Consider the following 20,309-nt stretch of genomic DNA (forward strand, 5'->3'; position numbering starts at 1 on the left):
GGGATGCTAAACGTGAAATACATGAAATAAATTCTAATGTTAGGAGATGGTTTTTAAATAAATGACATTTCATTAAATATATTGATCAGGCGTCATCTAATTCAACTTTTTAATGAAATGATATAATTAATTAACCTTGGTGAATTATGTTACTGATGATATTTGAAGGACACAAGGAACATAGTATAATATTGGGATAGACAATTCAGAAAATGGCATTTTTCTTTACTCCTGATAGCATCCATTTGAAAAAAAAATGTATTTGCATTATTATTTTAAACAGATACAATATAAATCAAAGAATGGTGGATTGCATCTGGTACCTAAAAACAATATGTTGAAAATAACCATTTCAATTCCCCTCCATATCAAGAAAATTATAAACAGGTTGGTCCTGTTTTTGTTATGGTGATAGAGGAGACATTGTTTTTTTCATATTTGAACAACTGTTACTGTCCAGATATGATTTTGTTGTTGTCATTCTATTGCTATTAATTAAAATTTAGTATATTGATATTTCAAGAATAAAATTATTTGACTTTTTCATCCTAAATATCATGTTGGGAAATATAAACTATTGCAGTCTATATCAAAATATTTGTTGTTCAAAGTTATAATCTGGAATTGGTTGCATAGTATTGAAGTATTCCTTGTATAATTCCTTATATAATTCCTGTATGCACATAGATGTGTGTGCGTGTGTGTGTGTAACTATTGACTTTCTCCTTTTGTACATATTTTACCATATTGTAGAAATTGAAGACACTTATAAACTTGATTATATCTGGCGTGTTGTGGAAATGTGTTTTATGTGTGGGAACAATTCTTTCTTAATTTTAAACTTCTGTTGCTTTTGCCATTGCTGCATATTCTCCAAGTTTAAAATCCCAACCAGATATTATCAGAATTGTATCTTTCCTGCAGTGTTGAGCAAATTCTTCAGATGTCTTCTGACTATAATTTTCATAATACCAGCCAGAATGTTGGAAGCATGATTGGGAAATATGAGAATTTAGAATTATAATCACATCTGGAAATTCCACATTGAAAATTGGTCTTATATAGGGTGGAATGGGGAAATTTCTACTGAAGTGCAAATTCCCATGTAAAAGTTACTCCGGAGAGCTTACTTTAATATTTATTATTCAGTAGCAGAAAGCTTAAAAACTGAAACTTGAGAAACATTTGAGTTGGGTGGATAATAATTTAAATAAATAAGATATGAGGCAGAAAATAAATGCTTTCTATAAATTTCTATTACTTAATTCTATCATAGCTTTTGAAAAACCAGATTACAAACTAAAATCATTATTTTTTATTCTGTTATATTGCGATCAGGAACTGGAAATATTGTTGTTTCTGTAACTTATTATCTTCAATCACTGCCAGTTATATTGATTCTGCTGATTTTAGGAAAAGTAGTTAAGGAATTATCCTATTTTCTCTAAAACCTTATTCCATTACCACTAACCAAGATTGCTGATATTACTTAGAAACTGCAGGTTGTGTCTTCTATATAAATTTTTGAAAACTGCATGAGGATTTCAAGAGGGATGATAGATGGACAAATTTCACCATTTTAATGTAGATACATAGAGTACGTGTTAAATATAAATGTAAATCTTAGGTGCTGCTTCTAGATGTTGAAATCATGAAGAATATAGCGTTCTAGTCTGAACTAATTAAATAAACAGTTTTTCAATATTCATCTAAATGATTTTCCAATTTCTATCTAAAAGCACTAGAAACAGACTGGCTTCATTATCAAAATAAGATACAAAAGTTGAAATGTTTCATTTTGTATTCTAAGTTCTAGATGTCTACAGATAAATAAAATTCTGTTTAGTATACATCAATGTGATGTTTAAAGCACTTCATTATCTTTAAGACAGCCTCTCCTGCTGTGAACCTGCCTAGTAGGTTAGTAAGATAAATTCTTTTAATATTTCGTAGAAATTTGACCATTAATTATGGTAAAGACTTCTCTTGTGGAACCCTCAGACTATGGAGTATATTTCCTAAGAATGTTTCATTATATTCTTCCAGGGTTTAGAAAATGGTGAAAAGATACACCTATTTCACGAAACTTCTAAATTATTAATTAATAATATATTAATTTTGATTTTAACTATAACAACTTTATTTTGTTTTATTCTTTTTACTGTTGTAAACCCTCTTGATTTTGGAGATTGGGAATAAACAAAAACAAAGGATATAAATTTAATTCAATTAAAAAAATCAGTTTTCTATCTCTTATGCTTCAAGATTGTTAGAGATACTACATTAAATTAATCACAGTAGTTATAAAAAATATCCCGATTCACTGTCAACTTAGCAATGGAAGAGAAGAGTGGGGAGGAGAGCCGAATAACAGAATAACACCAGAATAACAGAGTTTGAAAAAACCACTTGGACATCTTTTAGTCCAACTCTAACCCTGCTCAAGCAGGAAATCAGATGGATTTGTAACTGGCTGACAAACTGCAGTCTATGTATAATCCTGAATGGAACTACATCAGTATGGGGGGAAGTAAGCATTGTGGTACTCCAAGATTCCATCTTAGGCCCAGTGCTCTTCAATATGTTTATAAATAATTGAGATGAGGCAACAGAAGATAAATTATCAAATTTTCAGATGACACTATTATTATTTATTATTATTTATTAGATTTGTATTCCACCCCTCTCTGAGGACTTGGAGTGGCTGGCAGAAATAGCCAATACCCCAGATGATAGGCTCAAGATCCAGATGGATCCTGACAGACTTGAACACTGGACCATAACCAACAAACTGAAATTCAGCGTAGACAAAAGTAAGGTTTTACACATAGGCAAGAAGTGTAAAAAAATGTACAAATCCAAATTAGGTGAAACCTGGCTCAAAAGCAGTAACTGTGAAAAGGAACTTAGAGTCCTAGTGGACTATCATTTAAATATGAACAAGCAGTATGCAGTAACAGCCAAAAAGCCAAACCAATGAGTTAGTAAAACCAGCTTGACTATAGGATTAGGGCTAGGAATAGGCTTAATGCTGGAGTTAAATTTAGGGTTATGGTTACGACTAGGGTTGGGATTAAGGTTACTACTGATAGATTTAGGTTTAGATGTTATATTTAGAGTTGGGTTCATCTTCATCTTCATGTTAGAGGAGATAGAGTTAGAGTTGGGGTAGGGCTATCTAAGGGTAGGGCTAAGATTATGGTTAGGATTAGGGTTAATATTAGGGCTAGGGCTAGAGTTAGGATGCAGGATTTGGGTTAATATTAGGGCTAGGATAGGGTAGAGTTAGGTTTATAGTTAGGTATACAGTTAGGTTTAAGGTTCGGGTTCATTTTCATATTTGACTTAATGTTTGGGTAAGGTTATGATTAGTAGTAGAGCTAGGATTAGGGATAAGATTAGGGATAATAATAATAATAATAATAATAATAATAATAATAATAATAATAATAATAATATATTATTATATTATTATTAATAATAATATTATTATTATTTATGATTGTATGCTGCCCCTCTCCGCAGAGCTAGTGCTGGAGTTAGAATTAGGGCTAGGGTTACAGCCACAGTTAGGGTTAGAGTTAGAATTAAGTTTAGGGTTAGGTTTACATTTAGGTTTTAGGATGTGCTTATCCTCATGTTCAGTAATGTTTGTTTGTTTGTTTATTGTTTAGATTTCTAGGCACCCTTTACCGAAGACTCAGGGCATCTCAAAGCATAAAAAAATACTTACTCAGTCATAACATAGTCTGGAGCAAAATATCTATGATTGACAGCCCCTACCCTTAACCTTAACAATATTAAGCCTAATCCTGTTTGCAGAAAATAGGATGTTGGCAGTTATCGGATAACCCCATGTCAATTCAGTGAAGCAGTGAAAGTGTTGTGCTGGTGTCTGGAGGCTGTTAGGATTAAATGGGTGTTAACAGGCTCAGGCTCAACCCCGACAAGATGGAGTGGCTGTGGGTTTTGCTTCCCAAGGAATATCCCATCTGTCTGTCCATAAGTGCATAAGTGCACCTTTGTGCCTACCGTTCCTGTCCTAATGTCTTTTTTATCTTTTCTATCTCTACTTTATACTTATATTATGTTAAACATACTACAATACAATACTATATTTGTATGGCAAAATAAATAAATAAATAAATTACCCTGGGGAAGGGAGCTCCTAACCACCTCAGATGGGGTATGATCCTCCTTGATCCACCGCTGAGCTTAGAACACCACCTTTCAACTGTGGTGAGGGGGACATTTGCATGGGTTCACCTGGTGCACTAGTTGTGGCCCTATTTGGATAAGGAATCTCTTTTCACAGTCACTCACACCCTCATCACCTCAAGGTTGGACTACCGCAATGCCCTCTACATGGAGCTACCTTTAAAGAATTTTTTGTGACTGCAGGTAGTGCAAAACGCAGCCATGTGAGCTGTCATGGGCCTCCAAAGATATGTGCACATCCCACCATCACTCCGCAAGCTGCATTGGCTGCTGATTGGTCTCTGAATGTAATTTATAGTATTGGTTATGACTTATAAAGCCCTGACTCATGTCTCCTAGTGGCCAGTTAGGTGTCATAGAGTTGGCCTTCTCCAGGTCACATCAGCCAATTCCGTTTGGTGGGGCCTAGGGGAAGAGCTTTCTCTGTGGCAGCTCTGGCACTTTGGAATCAACTTCCTCCAGAGATTCATACCGCCCCCACCCTCTTGGCTTTCACAAGGTTTTAAAAATTCACCTTTGCTAGCAGGCCTGTGGCTGTTGAGTGTTAACACCTTGCTCCAGCCGATGATATGGATGTACTCGGTGAGATGAATGTGGATGAGTGTTTTTTAAGAACTAGGGCTTTTAGTCTACATTTTAGATTTGGATTTCTTATATGTCCTACTTTTGTATTTTTGTATTGATTCTTGTTGTGAGCTGCCCTGAGTCTACAGAGAAGGGCAAGATAGATAGATAGATGATAGATAGATAGATAGATAGATAGATAGATAGATAGATAGATAGATAGATAGATAGGCAGGCAGGCAGGCAGGCAGGCAGGCAGGCAGGCAGGCAAATAAATAAATAAAATAAATAAATAAATAAATAAACAAGCAAATAAATAGATAAATAAATAAATAAACAAATAAACAAGCAAATAAATAAATAAATACATGACTCTAGAGCAATGATGGCAAACCTATGGGATGGGTGAAGCCTGGGGAGGATGAAAAACAGGCCTGCTGGGCCCACCAGAAGTTGGGAAATGGGCTATTTCTGGCCTCCAGAGAGCCTCCAGGGGGCAGGAGAGGCAATTTTCATTTTCCCCAGGCATTGAATTATGGGTGTGGGCACTCACACAGGCTTGATAGTGTGTGCACATGAGCTCTCGGCATCCAAGGGGAAAAAAGGTTCACCATCACTGCTGTAGAGCAATCATTAGATGGTACTATGTAAATATATTGAAATTAAACTACATCAGTCCTAATCAGAATGGCCTAGATGCCAACTGATGACTATCAGATTTGCAAAGGGGGCTATAAGATTTTTCAGCATAATAGTCTGAATTTAGTTAGAAAAGGATTGCTCATATCTCCTTCTATGTTTAAGGTGAGAAGCATCTTTTTCCTATCTCGCGTGAGATTCAGCTTCTGCACATGCAGAGAAATCCAAATTTCATGCGAGGACACTGGCATGCATGAGATTTCACACACATGAGATTTTGCATGCACGGAAACAAAGAAATCGCCAAAAATTAGTGAAATATCATGCACAGAAGCCGAATCTCATGCCGATGCATGCACACCTGTTGGATGCCCCTGCCCCTGTCACCAGTAGCTCACCCATAGCACCGGTGATGGGGAATCCTTGCCTGGTTGTTTTGTATTGTCACATTGTCTGAAATAGGTGCTGACAATGGCTGCCTCAGTGAAATGCTCTCAAATGGTTTCTTTATTTTCTATTATTCTCTGTAATTCTCTATGGATTTCATACTCAAGAGACCACCTGCTAATAATTAAGGAATGTTTCTTTAAGGAGAAGCTCTCTGTAACCTCATCCCGACCTGTTTTTACAAATGTGGAGGAGATTCTAACACATGAGGAAGCTAATTCCCTGGAACTATAGATCACAAAAACAAATGCAGATGGCAGAGACCAAAAGGTAAAAGGGTGGGAATTTTAAATAGATTAAGGAATAAGGGAATTTTTAAAAAACCCACTCCCTTCAATCTTTCTTACCAATTTACATTCACTTGCCAACAAGATAGATGAAATACTCCTTTTAAACAAAGCAATTCTAATTTTCACAGCGCATCTGTCCTCTGCTTTATTTAATCCTGGTTAAACAAGGAAGTTGATGACAATAGCATGCATATACCAGGGTTTTAGATACTTAGAGCAGACAGGATTGTAGAATTATCAGAGGGAAAATGGGAGGAGGCTTATGTATATACTGTATATCAACAACAGCTGATCTCTGGACATAACTCTAATTCAAAACTTCTGTGATGAAAACTTGGAATCTTTACTTATCAACTGCAAACCCTTTTATTTTCCTCAAGAGTTTACTTCACTTCTACTAATTGTGGTATATACCCCTCCACAAACCTGTGGAAACAAGTTATTAAGAATGCTATCTGATCAGATTATGGAGGCTGAAGCCAAATATCCTGATTGGCCATTATTTTGAGATATTTAAACAAGGCAAACTTGAGGAAAGAGCTACCAAAATACTTTCAGCAGGTCAATTGTCCCGCTAGAGGCAAGAATAATTTAGGCCCTTGCTACACAACACAAAATGTTTATCAGTCTTTACCACAAACAGCTGTGAGACACTCTGATCATTGCATGATTTACCTTGTACCTGCTTAAGGCATAGATTTAAAACCACAAAACCAATAATTAAATTAGTGAAGATTTGGACTGAGGAGGCAAAGTTAAAGCTACAGACTTGCTTTCACTGCTCTGACTGGAATATTTTTGAAGATACCTCTGCAGACCTGGATGAACTCACAAATACTGTAACATCATATGTCAACTTCTGTGAAGACCTATGTGTACCGACCAGGAACTTGTGAATATACAGCAACAACAAACATTGGTTCACAGATAAACTTAAGCAGCTATGTCATTGCAAAGAGGAAGCCTATAGAAAAGGTGATAGAATGCTATACAATCAGGTCAGAAATGTACTAACAAGGGAGATCAGAGCAACAAAAAGAAGCTACTCTGAAAAGCTAAAGTATACTGCATAAATCAAAAAGAGGGCTGTGAAAATATTTACTGACCCCTTGCACCCCGGACATAAATTATTTCAACTCCTACCCTCAAAATGTTGCTACAGAGCATTGCACACCAAAACACCGAGACACAAGAACAGTTTCCCCCTCCCCCGAATGCCATTACTCTGCTAAACAAATAATTCCCTCAACACTGTCAAACTATTTACTAAGTCTGCACTACTATTAATCTTCTCATAGTTCCTATCACCCACAAATAACTGTATGACTGTAACTTGTTACTTATATCCTTACAATTTATATTGACTGCTTCTTAATATGATTTGATTACTTATTTGTACCCGAACTATCGTTAAATATTGCACCTTATGATTCTTGATGAACTTATCTTTTCTTTTATGTACACTTGAGAGCACAGATTTGTATGCCGCTCCGAGTCTTCAGAGAGGGGCTGCATACAAATCTAATAAACTGTAACTATAACATGCACCAAGACAAATCCCCTGTGTGTCCCGACATACTTGGCCAATAAAATTCTATTCTATTCTATTCTATTCCATTCTATTCCATTCCATTCTAAAATAAGCAGAATTACCCCTCTTTTCCCTTTGCTTCTACATATCTTTGCATTTCTGTATGGGCATGAATGAAATGTCTCTTACTAATATTAATAAGAGAGTACAAGTCTATTGTTAAGAACATTTTGCTCATTTAGACAAGGCAGAAGGTTTTTCAATCTCTTTGCCTCCAGTAAACTCAAATCCTGCATTTCAAAAGTATACTTTCCATAGATGAGACTCGCTGTAGCTTTTTCCAAAAACAAACCCTTATTTTAGCCACTTTTTTTCTATATATATTTACATTCCAAAACGTTCTGATTAGCAAACAGCATGCAACTGTTTCAAGATTTTTTTCAGAAAAAAAAGTGGACAGAAAGATGTCAGAATATTTCTGAAAAACCTTCTGACATTTGAATACTGCCTTGCTTTTAAGCACACAGCTCTCTAATTCTTAATTAGAATGCCAAAGTTAATTAATAAGTGTTTTCCAATTATAAATTAACTTAGGATCAGAACTCTGGCTTTGCATGTAATTTCCTATAATCACTTAAACTACTGCAAAAACATGTCTCCTACCAACCATAACTTTTTTATTTGATACAGACAGAGAACTTTTCTTTGAGTTTACATTTTTGCAGCAAATTATATCGACTGGGATTTAGCAAAAATGGTTGTTGAAAATCACAAGTTTTTCCCCATTTCTTTTCTTTTCCTAGTCTATATTAGCTTTAAGAAAATAACATTCTGAATTAACCATCTCTCTCTCTCTCTCCCCTCTCTCTCTGTTGCTTTCTCTCTCTCTCTCTCTCTCTCTGTGTAATTTGTCACAATATTTTATTGTCATTACAGAAAAAGAAGAAAGAGGTGATAATGTGTATGTCTGTGTGTGCGCGCATGTGCATTTTCTTTCATAACTACTACAACCTTTTCACAGTTTCTTCAAAAATGATTTGGGAGGTACCCTCATGCTGTTCATTTATAGAATCTTAACTGGAGAGACACTTATCTCTTTAGTAATGAACCAGTATAATTAAAGGTGGGAATGTGGAAGAGTTCAGACTCTAGCAGCATGTCATATAGTTGGCTGCTGCAATTCCTTCGTGGTTTATCAAAGACTACTCCTTTAATATGGAGATTACACTTATGTACTTGTCTGAACTTGAAAGGCATTTGCCTAATTTACTTATTAATGAGATGTAAATCTATTTGTACGGCACGTCACAAGTTTCCTGAAATCGCTGCTACTTAACTGGTGATAAACCCTATGATTTAAACGAAAAATAATACATTTAGCTTCCACATTCATTCTGTTAAAAATTGATATAGTCTATGTTAAATTTATTAATATTGCTTGCTGTCATTCAGTTTGCAGCTCTTACTGAAATATGACTTGACAGCGGCCGCATTAAAGATGTATGCCATTGTATTCAACAAAGATTAATGAAGCCCGGTAAAAATAGCTGTAAAAGAGAAAGTGATCCGAATGTAAAATCAGTGAATTAAATGAGGCCTTGCATACCATTTTTTAATATGCATGAGGAGGGAGGCAGCGAATGAAAATGTCTCCCTGCAAAGTTCATTTGGGAACGTTTCAATATTGTCTGAATAATACCACAAAACTACTCAACAGCAGCCTAATAGAGACCCACGAGCGAATAAAGTCTGTCCATGTGTGCCCTGTGAATCAGAGGCAAGCACAAACACATGCACGTGCCAGAGGTTTTTTTTTCTTTCTCTTTCCCCCAGATGGAATTGGAAATCTGAAATCTAAATAACAGGATCCGACGAAAAGAAACCCACCTAACACACTTACAAGCATAGATGACTCTTCACTCCACCCTGCCTTCTCAGATTGCCTATAATTTTCTATATAGAGTTCTAATTCTATATGCCTCCTTTCCTAGAGAATTGAATATAGGGATTAGGGATTAGAATTTGTGAAAAGGTTAATACGTCTAACTTGCTGTCATTCTTTTTTTATTCATTCGGATGTATAAACTGCCAGCATTTTGTTTGTTTGTTTGTTCTGTTTTGAATTTATAGAATATATAATGTATTTCTCAAGTACTCGTTATCCACTGCTGTTGAATTTATAGCCTAAGAGGTTAAAACTTTCAAATAAATTAGTAGGAACATAAAACATTGTAAAGGCGTAGCAGCATAAACATAGCACATTTATTAATCAGGATGTTGGCTTATTTGTACAGGACTTGAGTTATTCTTGGCAGCTTTGGTTTAAGATTTGAATGTGTTCTGAAGGTCAAAGGTTCTTCACAATAGGCCATGTTGAAGATTTTCTTCTCTTTTCTTTTCTATAGGGATTATTTTTAATTTGACTAGGTAGATCTTTGGCAGCAAAGTCATAATGCACCAGAAAGATTGTCAGCTTGGAGGCAATTTGGAGGTATAATATGCACATATACAGTGTAAAACATTGTAGAAAAGCTCTGCCTAAAGCATAAAGTGTCCCAAAAGGATGAAAACCAGTGTTTAAATTCAGAACAATTTAGATGGATTTTTGTTCTGAGTTTCAGCTTGTGTCACCAGCCTGATATGTAACACTGGTATTCAAAATCTATGTTTTGTGTTTTCCACGTTAAAAATTCTTATTATTTTTACTTTGCACTAATGACCGGATACATAAAGTTGATGCTTATGCATTGGATTCTCCCAAGGGTTCCAAGTATTTCAAGTGTTTGGGCATATTCTGTATTGATTTCACCTACAGGAAACTCTACAAAGTTATATGTGCCTAAAAAAAAGGCAGAGCCAAGTGCCTTCTGTGTTTCTTTTAGGTAGGGATACTAAGATAAGTGATGACAAAGCTTTCCACTTTTCTCTTTTATGTATTTTATATAAAATATACATAATATACACAAAATATAAAATATACATATATTATATAAAATATACATATATGTATACTGCCCCGAGTCCTCAGAGAAGGGTGGCATACAAATCAATCAATCAATCAATCAAATACATACATACATACATAAAATATATATTATGACCTAAGTAAATATGTCATAAAAGAGGACCACGTTGAGACCCTTTACCATAGATAAAACACATTGAGTGCCTAAATTAAAATAAAATCCATTATACCTGAATTCCAAGCCAAAGTTGACCATCACTTTCTTAGGTCTATTTAAAGCCTTTTTTTCCCTGACTGTCAAAAAAATGCAGAGTTGGCTGACCAAGTAGGAGGACTGTTAAAAAAAAAGGCTGGAATAGGGAGTTTGGTGGCTGCATAATTGCATAGTACATTGCAGTGTTGCTTATTTATTTATGAATTATTTATTTATTCATTTTAGAGGGTGTCTAACTCCTGAGAGACTTTGGGTAGCTTGTAGTACTTCAGGAGGGCCCAAAGTCCACTCATTTTTAAATAAACAAAACAGTGTTACTTGCAGAAAACCCGCTAAGATCTGGTCTCTATCACATATACCCTTTGGATAATACAGGTTGCCATGTGTCAATAGCTGAACAAATTTTATGTGGATCCTAAGAAATAAGTTCTTCCAGCTTGCACCTGTTAGTGTTTATGATTTTAATCAATATAATACAAACCATGTTACCAGCATGGATGTGCTGAGCAACAATGCCATGAAGAGTTTCTGAATGGACTCCAAAAATTAGACACCATCTACCGCAAAAAATGTTATTTTTAAATGTACTGCCATTACTGTGCTTGAGAGCCAACCGGCCAAATTCAAATATTCAAATGAGAAATGCCTATATAATATATGGATGCAATGGAAGAAATAATAACGCTGTTTCCATCCATCCCCTGGGTATACCGTGGGATACTGTTAAAGCTATTAATTATATTTGTAAAATGTTAAATTGAACCTAAACTTACCACCTTGTTAGCCAGAACTCTTTTAAGCATTGACACCTTCTGTTTCTTTAATTCTTTAACATTTTGCTGCCTTATGGGCAACTCAATGCATTTTTCTTGAGATCTGGCTGACTTCCAGTTGTCAAGTTGCTTTCCTCTAGCTTTCTAAGATGTCCATCTGGGCAATCAGTAGTAGGGAGGCAGGCTAATTTCTTAGTAACATACTGCCAGATAGCATTTGGAAAGAATAAGATAGCAGAGGAATATACAAGGCTGGCAAGCACAAAAAACTGTCAAATTGCCTGTAAAAAGAGCAGACACTATTGGCATCGTTTTATCCTCACTTTAAGATCAGAAGCACTTTTTGTCATTAACTGATGAAAACAGATTCTGACAACAAAACAATAGACTATACCCCACCTCCCCCCTTTTTAAAGTATTTTGAAGCTGTATTGGAACCAGTTCCTTAAAATCAGCAGCAACTAAAATATGCATGTAAGCATTTTGCTAAAACTAGATTGTTCAACTTGCTAAATATGTTTTGGACTAAGGTCTTAACACAGCTAGAGGCTCTGCTGCACTACAATTATTTCACAATGTTGTATCCTGACAAGTTTCGTAAAAAGCCAAAAAATAATAATTACTGTTTCTTTGGCATGTAAGTAATCATAATATTCTCAAGTTGCAGGAAATTAAAATAATGCAAGTTGATGATCATAATGCTAAGCTCTCTAAAGGTCACTGTGACCAAATATAGGGCATACTTAATTAGACAAGGAAATGCAACACAACTTTTATATGTATTCTGATTTTCTATGGAATATTGTTTTCAAATTTACAAAGTGGTAAATTTTACCATGAATTTTAACCAGTCTATAACTCTACTATTCTAGAAAGTTTCTTTCTTTGTAGTTCTTTTAAAAAGAGGGTTACCTTGAATGGGATATTCTTAATTTACTGTAGCGACTCATTTCTTCAATTTCATTGGATGCATGGCGCTTAGGGCCACAGGGTCACAGGAAGTTTTAAACTGCTTATTGAAAAAGTTAGTGAGAATTTTGTCTTTTTTGGTTGTTTATGCTTGGTTTGTTTGATGAAATACTACTACATCAAAGTCGACAAATCTATGCTAGCTGTCTGTACAATTCAAAGCATAATTCAAGACATAGTTTATTAACGTTAGAGCATTAACGCAAGATGTTTGAAGAATAATTCCAACTCTTCTTTCTATTAAAATTATCACATAACCCTGTGCTGAATATTTGTGAACATATGTGTTTTTTCAGGTTTGTGGCTTAGTGTCTGTGTTTGGGGGAGGGGGAGTGGTTCACTGCTAAATATAAGTCTGCATGATCATGACAGTGCTAACATAGTACAGACATAGCTGGCATAAATCAGGGGAGTTGTAATCAGTAGAAGACTTTTTTTTGGGGGGGGGGACAAGATTACATTACTTCCCTTTTCAAATTTTACTGTGCCATTCATTTTCTATCCTGTGGAACAGCAATAGTCAAATAAAAGGATTAGAAGGAGAAACAGTCATGGTTATACCAAGGTGATGTTTATAGCACTGATGCCAGACGGTTGAAATGAGTACCAAATTACTATGGCAATGGCTCAGAAATGAAACAGTTACAGAAAGGGAATCAGCAGGAGTGCAAATTGGCGCAAGTTCTCAATACTGAATTTACTGTGAGAAAGCTGGTTACAGAGTGCCCTCCATCATACCCCTGTAGCATTTTATAGTTATTTTATTGCTCACAGAGCCATTCAGCCATATAAAGGTGGGGATTTTCTTTTATGTGTCTTTTACTATAGTGTAGACTTATCTAGTATAGAGCAATCTTTTAGCTTCTACAGGTTTTGCAGAAGGTGTTATGAGCTGTAAAAGAAGTAAAGTGACCAAAGCTTTTGATTTCTGGTGGTTAGAACTATATGATACTTTCTTCTTCAACCTTCATGCTTTTTATAGCCTAGTGTTTATCTAAGAAATCATGAGCAATCAGTTCAAGGCAGTGTGCAAAACTTGCCCACTGAAGAAATCTCCATATATTCGATGCTACAGTAGCTGAAATCTTTGGACCATTATCAAAAGGAATAATACCAAGATTGAAGGAATAAATGAAGCCATCCCTAGGCATTGGTAGCTTTCAATCTATGTTTTTCTAATAGTTTCATTTTGAATAGTCCCTAATTTGCTACATGGATAAAACAAGCATTCTTCCATCCCTCCATATGATATTATGTTAAACAATCAGGAATTTAAACTTTGGGACTCTAATTATATAGGCTTCATATGTTTAATATATTCCAGTTCAGATCTTGGGTATTTTTAAAATTAATTTTAATTTTACGGTAGGGATGAAATGCCAACAGGTAATATATTTAAAACGGAGTGAGAGGTACCAGGAAGCAATGGTATGGAATCCCCTTTAGAATGAAATGGATGCAAAAGATTGGAAGCACAATGCAAAACCTATCGATTATATGCTTTAATTGTATAGCTTAATAACAGATGTCAGTAGGTACCAGGTCTATAGAGAATTCAGTAGTTCTAAAATATATTAGAGACTGTCATAAAAGTCAGAAGCCAAAGAGCCTAATATTCAGTCCTCAAGATCTACTTATAATCCCATGTTCAAAAACTGATTAAAATGTATGAATCAGCTGAACTCTATGTTTGAAAATACACATTAGCAATAAGACTGAGTCTGGAACAAGTCTGCTACCATATAACTGTCATATTTGGCATCTCTTAGACTCCCTGCCTTACTTCACTGTATTACTTATATTATTGTAATATATTATTGTAATTATAATATTGTAGTAGAGTGGGCTGTAAAGCACCGTAAAGCGATATATAAGTCTAAGTGCTATTGCTATTATGGTAATTAAGCAAAATAATGTAAATTTAGCATTCTATAAAGCTAACCATTATAGGCATGTCCTTAATTTGCAGTTTTTAGAAAATAGCTTGAGCATGGGTACAGTCCAGGGTATTTAGACCTGCTCAGAATAACATGAATTTGACTGAATTATCTAGGAGAATAAGGATGCATTTGAGAATAACTGGATTGGATTTCTTAGATACGTGCTTTTGCAATTGCTAATATTTGCCATGGGGCTTATTTAATGCAAATTGTTACAGCAAGTTAATGAAAAATTTACCTATGCCCCACCAAACAAAATTACAAAATTGCTGAGGAAGTTGTTTTAGAGAAGAAAAAAAAGTGTTGGAAATTATTGTCAAGCTATCCAGAGATGCAGTAATCAGAAAGAACTATATGTATTGTATTAGAGTTACCATATCTGGACTGTCCAAAATCCAGATAATCACTAGATATCAGCAAGAGATATAGAAAAGTCATAATTATTTTCTGCCTTATAGTGATTATTGTATAGTTCCAAGCATCAAACCTAATTTTGTGTCCACGATTGTTAGATTTTTGGCTACAGTATCTATACTTTTCTACCTGTTGCTATGCTATCTGCATGCTGAAAAATAATCCATACTTTAAGAACAGATAATCAAAATCTCTGACCCATTAATTTAGGATAATGAAATCTGATGATTTCACTCAGCTGACTTCTTATTATGAGTATAACTTACTCATATCTTCCTCAATTAACAGAAATATTATTGTGTCCAACAACCACAAATGAAGAATGTCTAAATTTTTGATGTGGCATCAGTTTTTAAATCCTCCCAGACGCCACTTCCAAAATTTTAAATTATTTGTATTTCTGGGCAAACTTGAAAACCACTGGGATATAACTGGAATTGTTTACATCGCTCCATGATATTTCCTTTTTCACCTTTCTAAACTAAACTAAACAGAAAACATTTATGGCTTACTGAGATGTATATATCAAGTTATTGATAAACCAGTACCCTTCCAACCTTGTTATGGTTACTCACCTATTGGCTTACTCCATACATAAATTGAGCTATATTGTATTTCATGGTTTCTGTTTCGTGAATAAGTATAGAATAGAATGCATGCAGACACACACAAATCACACATATATACATAAAAGCACACAATGATCCACACCACACAACAACGTCAAAATTCTATTTCTATGGTCTTCCAGATAAGAAATGGTGAAACAATTCTGCTATTTTCTGTTAAAAAGAAAATAAAGAAATATAAAATTGGTTTATTTGATAAAGGAAAAAATAAGTATGTTGTTATCTCTGCTAACCTCTAATGGACCTTGTTCATTGGCATAATAAGTTTTTAAGAATTTATTTATAGATAAATCTTTGGATATGAGAAGAAGAGTTCATTTACTATTACATTGTAAGAGACAATATGAGTTACTATAATTGTTTATTCTTGGTATGATAAAACAAGTCATTTCTTTATATGTCTCTATATTCCTATACCATATTATTTCTTTTCTCTTTTTAAAAAATTTCTTCATAGTCCATATCTTTGTTTTTATTCTTTTTGTTTTTATTAATTTTTAAGTTTCAAACTTTAATTTTTAATAAAATTATTGCTAACAAAATTCTATGGCATAGTATGTTGCATGTTGAAACAGTCAATGAAGCAGTGGAAGTGATGTGCCGGTGTCTGGAGGCTGTTGGGGTCCAGATGGGTGTCAACAGACTCAAACTCAACCCTGATAAGATGGAGTGGCTGTGGGTTTTGCCTCCCAAGGACAATTCCATCTGTCCGTCCATCACCCTGAGGGGGGGAGTTACGGACCCCCTCAGAGAGGGTCTGCAACTTGGGCATCCTCCTTGATCCACAGCTCACATTAGAGAAACATCTTTCAGCGGTGGTGAGGGGGGTGTTTGCCCAGGTTCACCTGGTGCACCAGTTGCGGCCCTATCTGGACCGGGACTCACTGCTCACAGTCACTCATGCCCTCATCACCTCGAGGTTCGACTACTGTAACGCTCTCTACATGGGGCTACCTTTGAAGAGTGTTCGGAAACTTCAGATCGTGCAGAATGCAGCTGCTAAATATGCCAAAGTTACTCCAACACTCTGCAGTCTCCATTGGTTGCTGATCAGTTTCCGGTCACAATTCAAAGTGTAGGTTATGACCTATAAAGCCCTTCATGGCACCAGACCAGGATATCTGCGAGACCGCCTTCTGCCGCACGAATCCCAGCGGCCGGTTGGTCCCACAGAGTGGGCCTTCTCCAGGTCCCGTCGACTAAACAATGTTGGCTGGCGGGACCCAGGGGAAGAGCCTTCTCTGTGGTGGCTCCGATCCTCTGGAATCAACTCTCCCCAGAGATTAGGATTGCCCCCACCCTCCTTGCCTTTCGTAAACTCCTTAAAACCCACCTTTGCGGAGAGGGGCGGCATATAAATCCAATAAATCTAATCTAATCTAATCTAACTGAGACATCTTCCCCTTGCCCATGTAGTTTTTGTGTATGGTATGATTGTGTGTATGTTTTTATATATTGGGTTTTTTTTTAGACTTTTTAATTTAAAATTGTTATTTTTACATTTTAAATATTAGATTTGTTACCATGTATTGTTTTTTATCACTGCTGTGAGCCGCCCCGAGTCTACGGAGAGGGGCGGCATACAAATCTAATTAATAATAATAATAATAATAATAATAATAATAATAATAATAATAATAATAATGTTACCAAAGCTAGCACTTCCCACATGAATTGGAATTACAGTATATGTCCCCAAATTCTTTACAAGTTTGGCCATTGAATTACCAATTAGAAAGAGCTACAATAAATAGTTCCCTTTGCAAAAATATACATGTCTTAAATTACTTGCCATGAGATATAAGGTAGAAATCAAAAGTGAGAGGACAACAAGGCTTGTGACTGCTTTAATTTTGTCCATATAAAATAAAACAACTGTTTAAATAGAGTCATTAAACTCTGCATAGGAAAACAATAAAGCTGGATTTTGCACCTTTTCTCCCCCTGAAGTGTTTTAGTCTGAGCATATGAGCCTCTGGCAAACATTGGTACATCAGAGAATCACATCATCTTTCATTTTGTTGTTGCAATTTTTTAAAAACAAATATTTTTAATGTCTTGCTTCAGGAGGTTATTATTACAAAATGCATCATCCAAACAGGGTCATTCCTATTTATGTTAAACCATAAATGTACATGCCATCATTGCTAAAATATCCTTTTTGTTTGTTTATTTGTTTTAGAAATTTTATTAATTGTAAATCTGTTCGATATTTGCCACAGAGTTATCACTGCCTCTTGATTAGCAATAGACTGAGCTCTGAGAATTTCTGGATACACATGAAAGATCTTTTGTTAGAAACCTTGAAAGGGAAATCTTCCAGAGGGAAAAAAATAATGGTGCAATTTCTCAATATGTTGCATATTTACTACAGAGAGCAGGAATCCATCAACTCAACAAAATATTTCATGAGACCCTTCATACCATTTGAAAAGCACTCGAATTAGGTAAGTATATAAGGTCTCCATGGATAGATACCACATTTGTTGACTTTTGAGGAAATCTAAGCGTATCTGTTACATTAAAAGAATATGGAAATAGTTCCTTGTTGCATTAAAATAATCTATATTCCACTAGAGAAAACATATACAGTAGAGTCTCAACTATCTGTCCTTTGGTCATCTGACAGTCCACTTGGGTATGTTGCTATAGGCATTTCTGCATCCCCAGACATGCCCCCAAACATGGCAGCTGTGATGGGGAAGCAATCCCCAAAGATTGACTTCTCTCTGCAAACCTCAATTGGAAGGAAAGAGGTGTGGGGAGGGAGAGATGGAGGGGAGGGGAGCCACTTCTCGCCTCTCCTCCACACACAGCTTCACTGCAGGCACTGGCTGCCCAGCCAGGAGGAATGTGCTACCTAACCCACCCAGCGCCCCATTCTCCGGGTGCCTTGCCACTCCTTCCTGCCCTGCCTCTTCTATCTGCCCAATGGACCACCCAAGGTGCCCAATGCCCACCGCCCCATTCCTAGACACACCAACCTGGCCACCCATCGCCATCTTCCAGGCAGGAGAGTGACGCTGAGAGAAGCCAGGGCAAGGGAGGCGCTTTCTTTGTAGCAGCTCCTTAGATATTTGAACACTGCTCTCATGTCACACTTCTTTTCATTAAACTAGACATCCCCAATTCCAGCAACTGTTCTTTATATAGTTTAACCTTCAGTCTATCTTTCTTCAGATTATCTTTGTCACTTTTCTCTGCACTCTTTCTAGAGGTTTAGGGTACATTAGAACTGTAAAGAAGGGAAGGGAAAAATTGCTTAGTCCACAATAATGATTGCACCTGTGCTATTCCTAAAATAAGGCTAATACTGTAGTCTGTGTGATAACTACTTTAGCCTACCATTAAAAGGAGCTTATCATCTTGCTGCTATTCCAGATGCAAGGCTTTACTTAAATACTTAAAGATAAATTTCTTTCCATTCTCTATCCAATGACATTTGCAGCTCACTGTAATTTACTGAATATCTTCTAAAAAAACAAACATTGGATTTTAGTGGCATTGTAAATGTTTGCCATTCACCAAGAAAGAGAAGGGCTTTGGAAACACATCTTCTGATGTTCAGAAATGGCTGACTCCTCTTTCTTTGGATCCAATGTGAAAAGTCAGAGGCCAGGTAGGTAAGAACAGACTTTATTCTAAGAACGAATCATGCCTGGAGGCAGGCAGGCACACACTTAAAAGTACATGCATAACATAACATTAAATACTCCCCTCTGGCTGAGGTAACTACCAATCCACATTCAAGCCAGCTTCCCGCTTTAACTTGTAACTAGCCTAATACGCGTCCAATCAGCACCCTGGATAGGGACACCAATCCGCAGAGCGCTAGGCGGCTCCGGCGGCAGTTGTCAGGCAGACATTACACTCCTTTCCCTTTCGTTGGATCAGACATAATCTTTTAAATAGGCAGGTCTTCTACATTGCCTTCCGGAGTGCCGCGGCCCCACATTTTCCTCTGCCATGAACTCTCCTGGCGGTAAGGCACATTTATCCTCAGGGCTCATAACTGGCCCCGGTAACTCATTTTGAGAGGCTGTTTCCAGACAGCTTGGAGAAAGAGAGATTGGCCCTGCTAATTCTTTATAGCCTTCCCCAGGGTTAGCACTGTTCTTCTTCTTCCCTGATTTCGGCCTTATTAAGGTGAATTTGATCCAAATGCCTTCGCCAAATTCTGCCATCCCGCAAAACCATTTCAAACGAACGGGGCCCTAATTCCCGTGTCACCGTTGCTTGTTCCCAAACTGGCCCACCTGAATAAGAGCGTACAACACGGAAGCCCCCACCTCAATCTTTCTAGCAGGAAGATCAGGCCACGGAGTGGTTTGTGAATATAAGGGATGCAATCTATCTAGGGCAATGCGAAGCTTACGACTTATCAGTAACTCGGCCGGAGTCTTCTGTGTAGCCACGCAGGGGGTGGAGTGTTGGGCCAATAATAACTCAGCTAATTTTTGTTGCCAGGACCCCTGGGGCATTTTCTTAAGGGCATCCTTGACAGAAGCGTACTATCCATTCTGCCTTCCCATTACTAGCCGGATGCCAAGGTGACATCAGCGCATGCCTTATGCCAGCTGCGGCTAATATGACTCAAACAGGACAGAGGTGAATTGAGAACCGTTGTCCGATACCACCAAATCCGGGAACCCATTGTGTAGCAAATAGCATTCCGAATGCATCTATTAGAGCCTGAGACTGGGTAGATCGCAGGTG

Source organism: Erythrolamprus reginae, chromosome 5 (genome assembly GCF_031021105.1).
Source record: "Erythrolamprus reginae isolate rEryReg1 chromosome 5, rEryReg1.hap1, whole genome shotgun sequence".
NCBI classification, from domain to species: domain Eukaryota; kingdom Metazoa; phylum Chordata; class Lepidosauria; order Squamata; family Dipsadidae; genus Erythrolamprus; species Erythrolamprus reginae.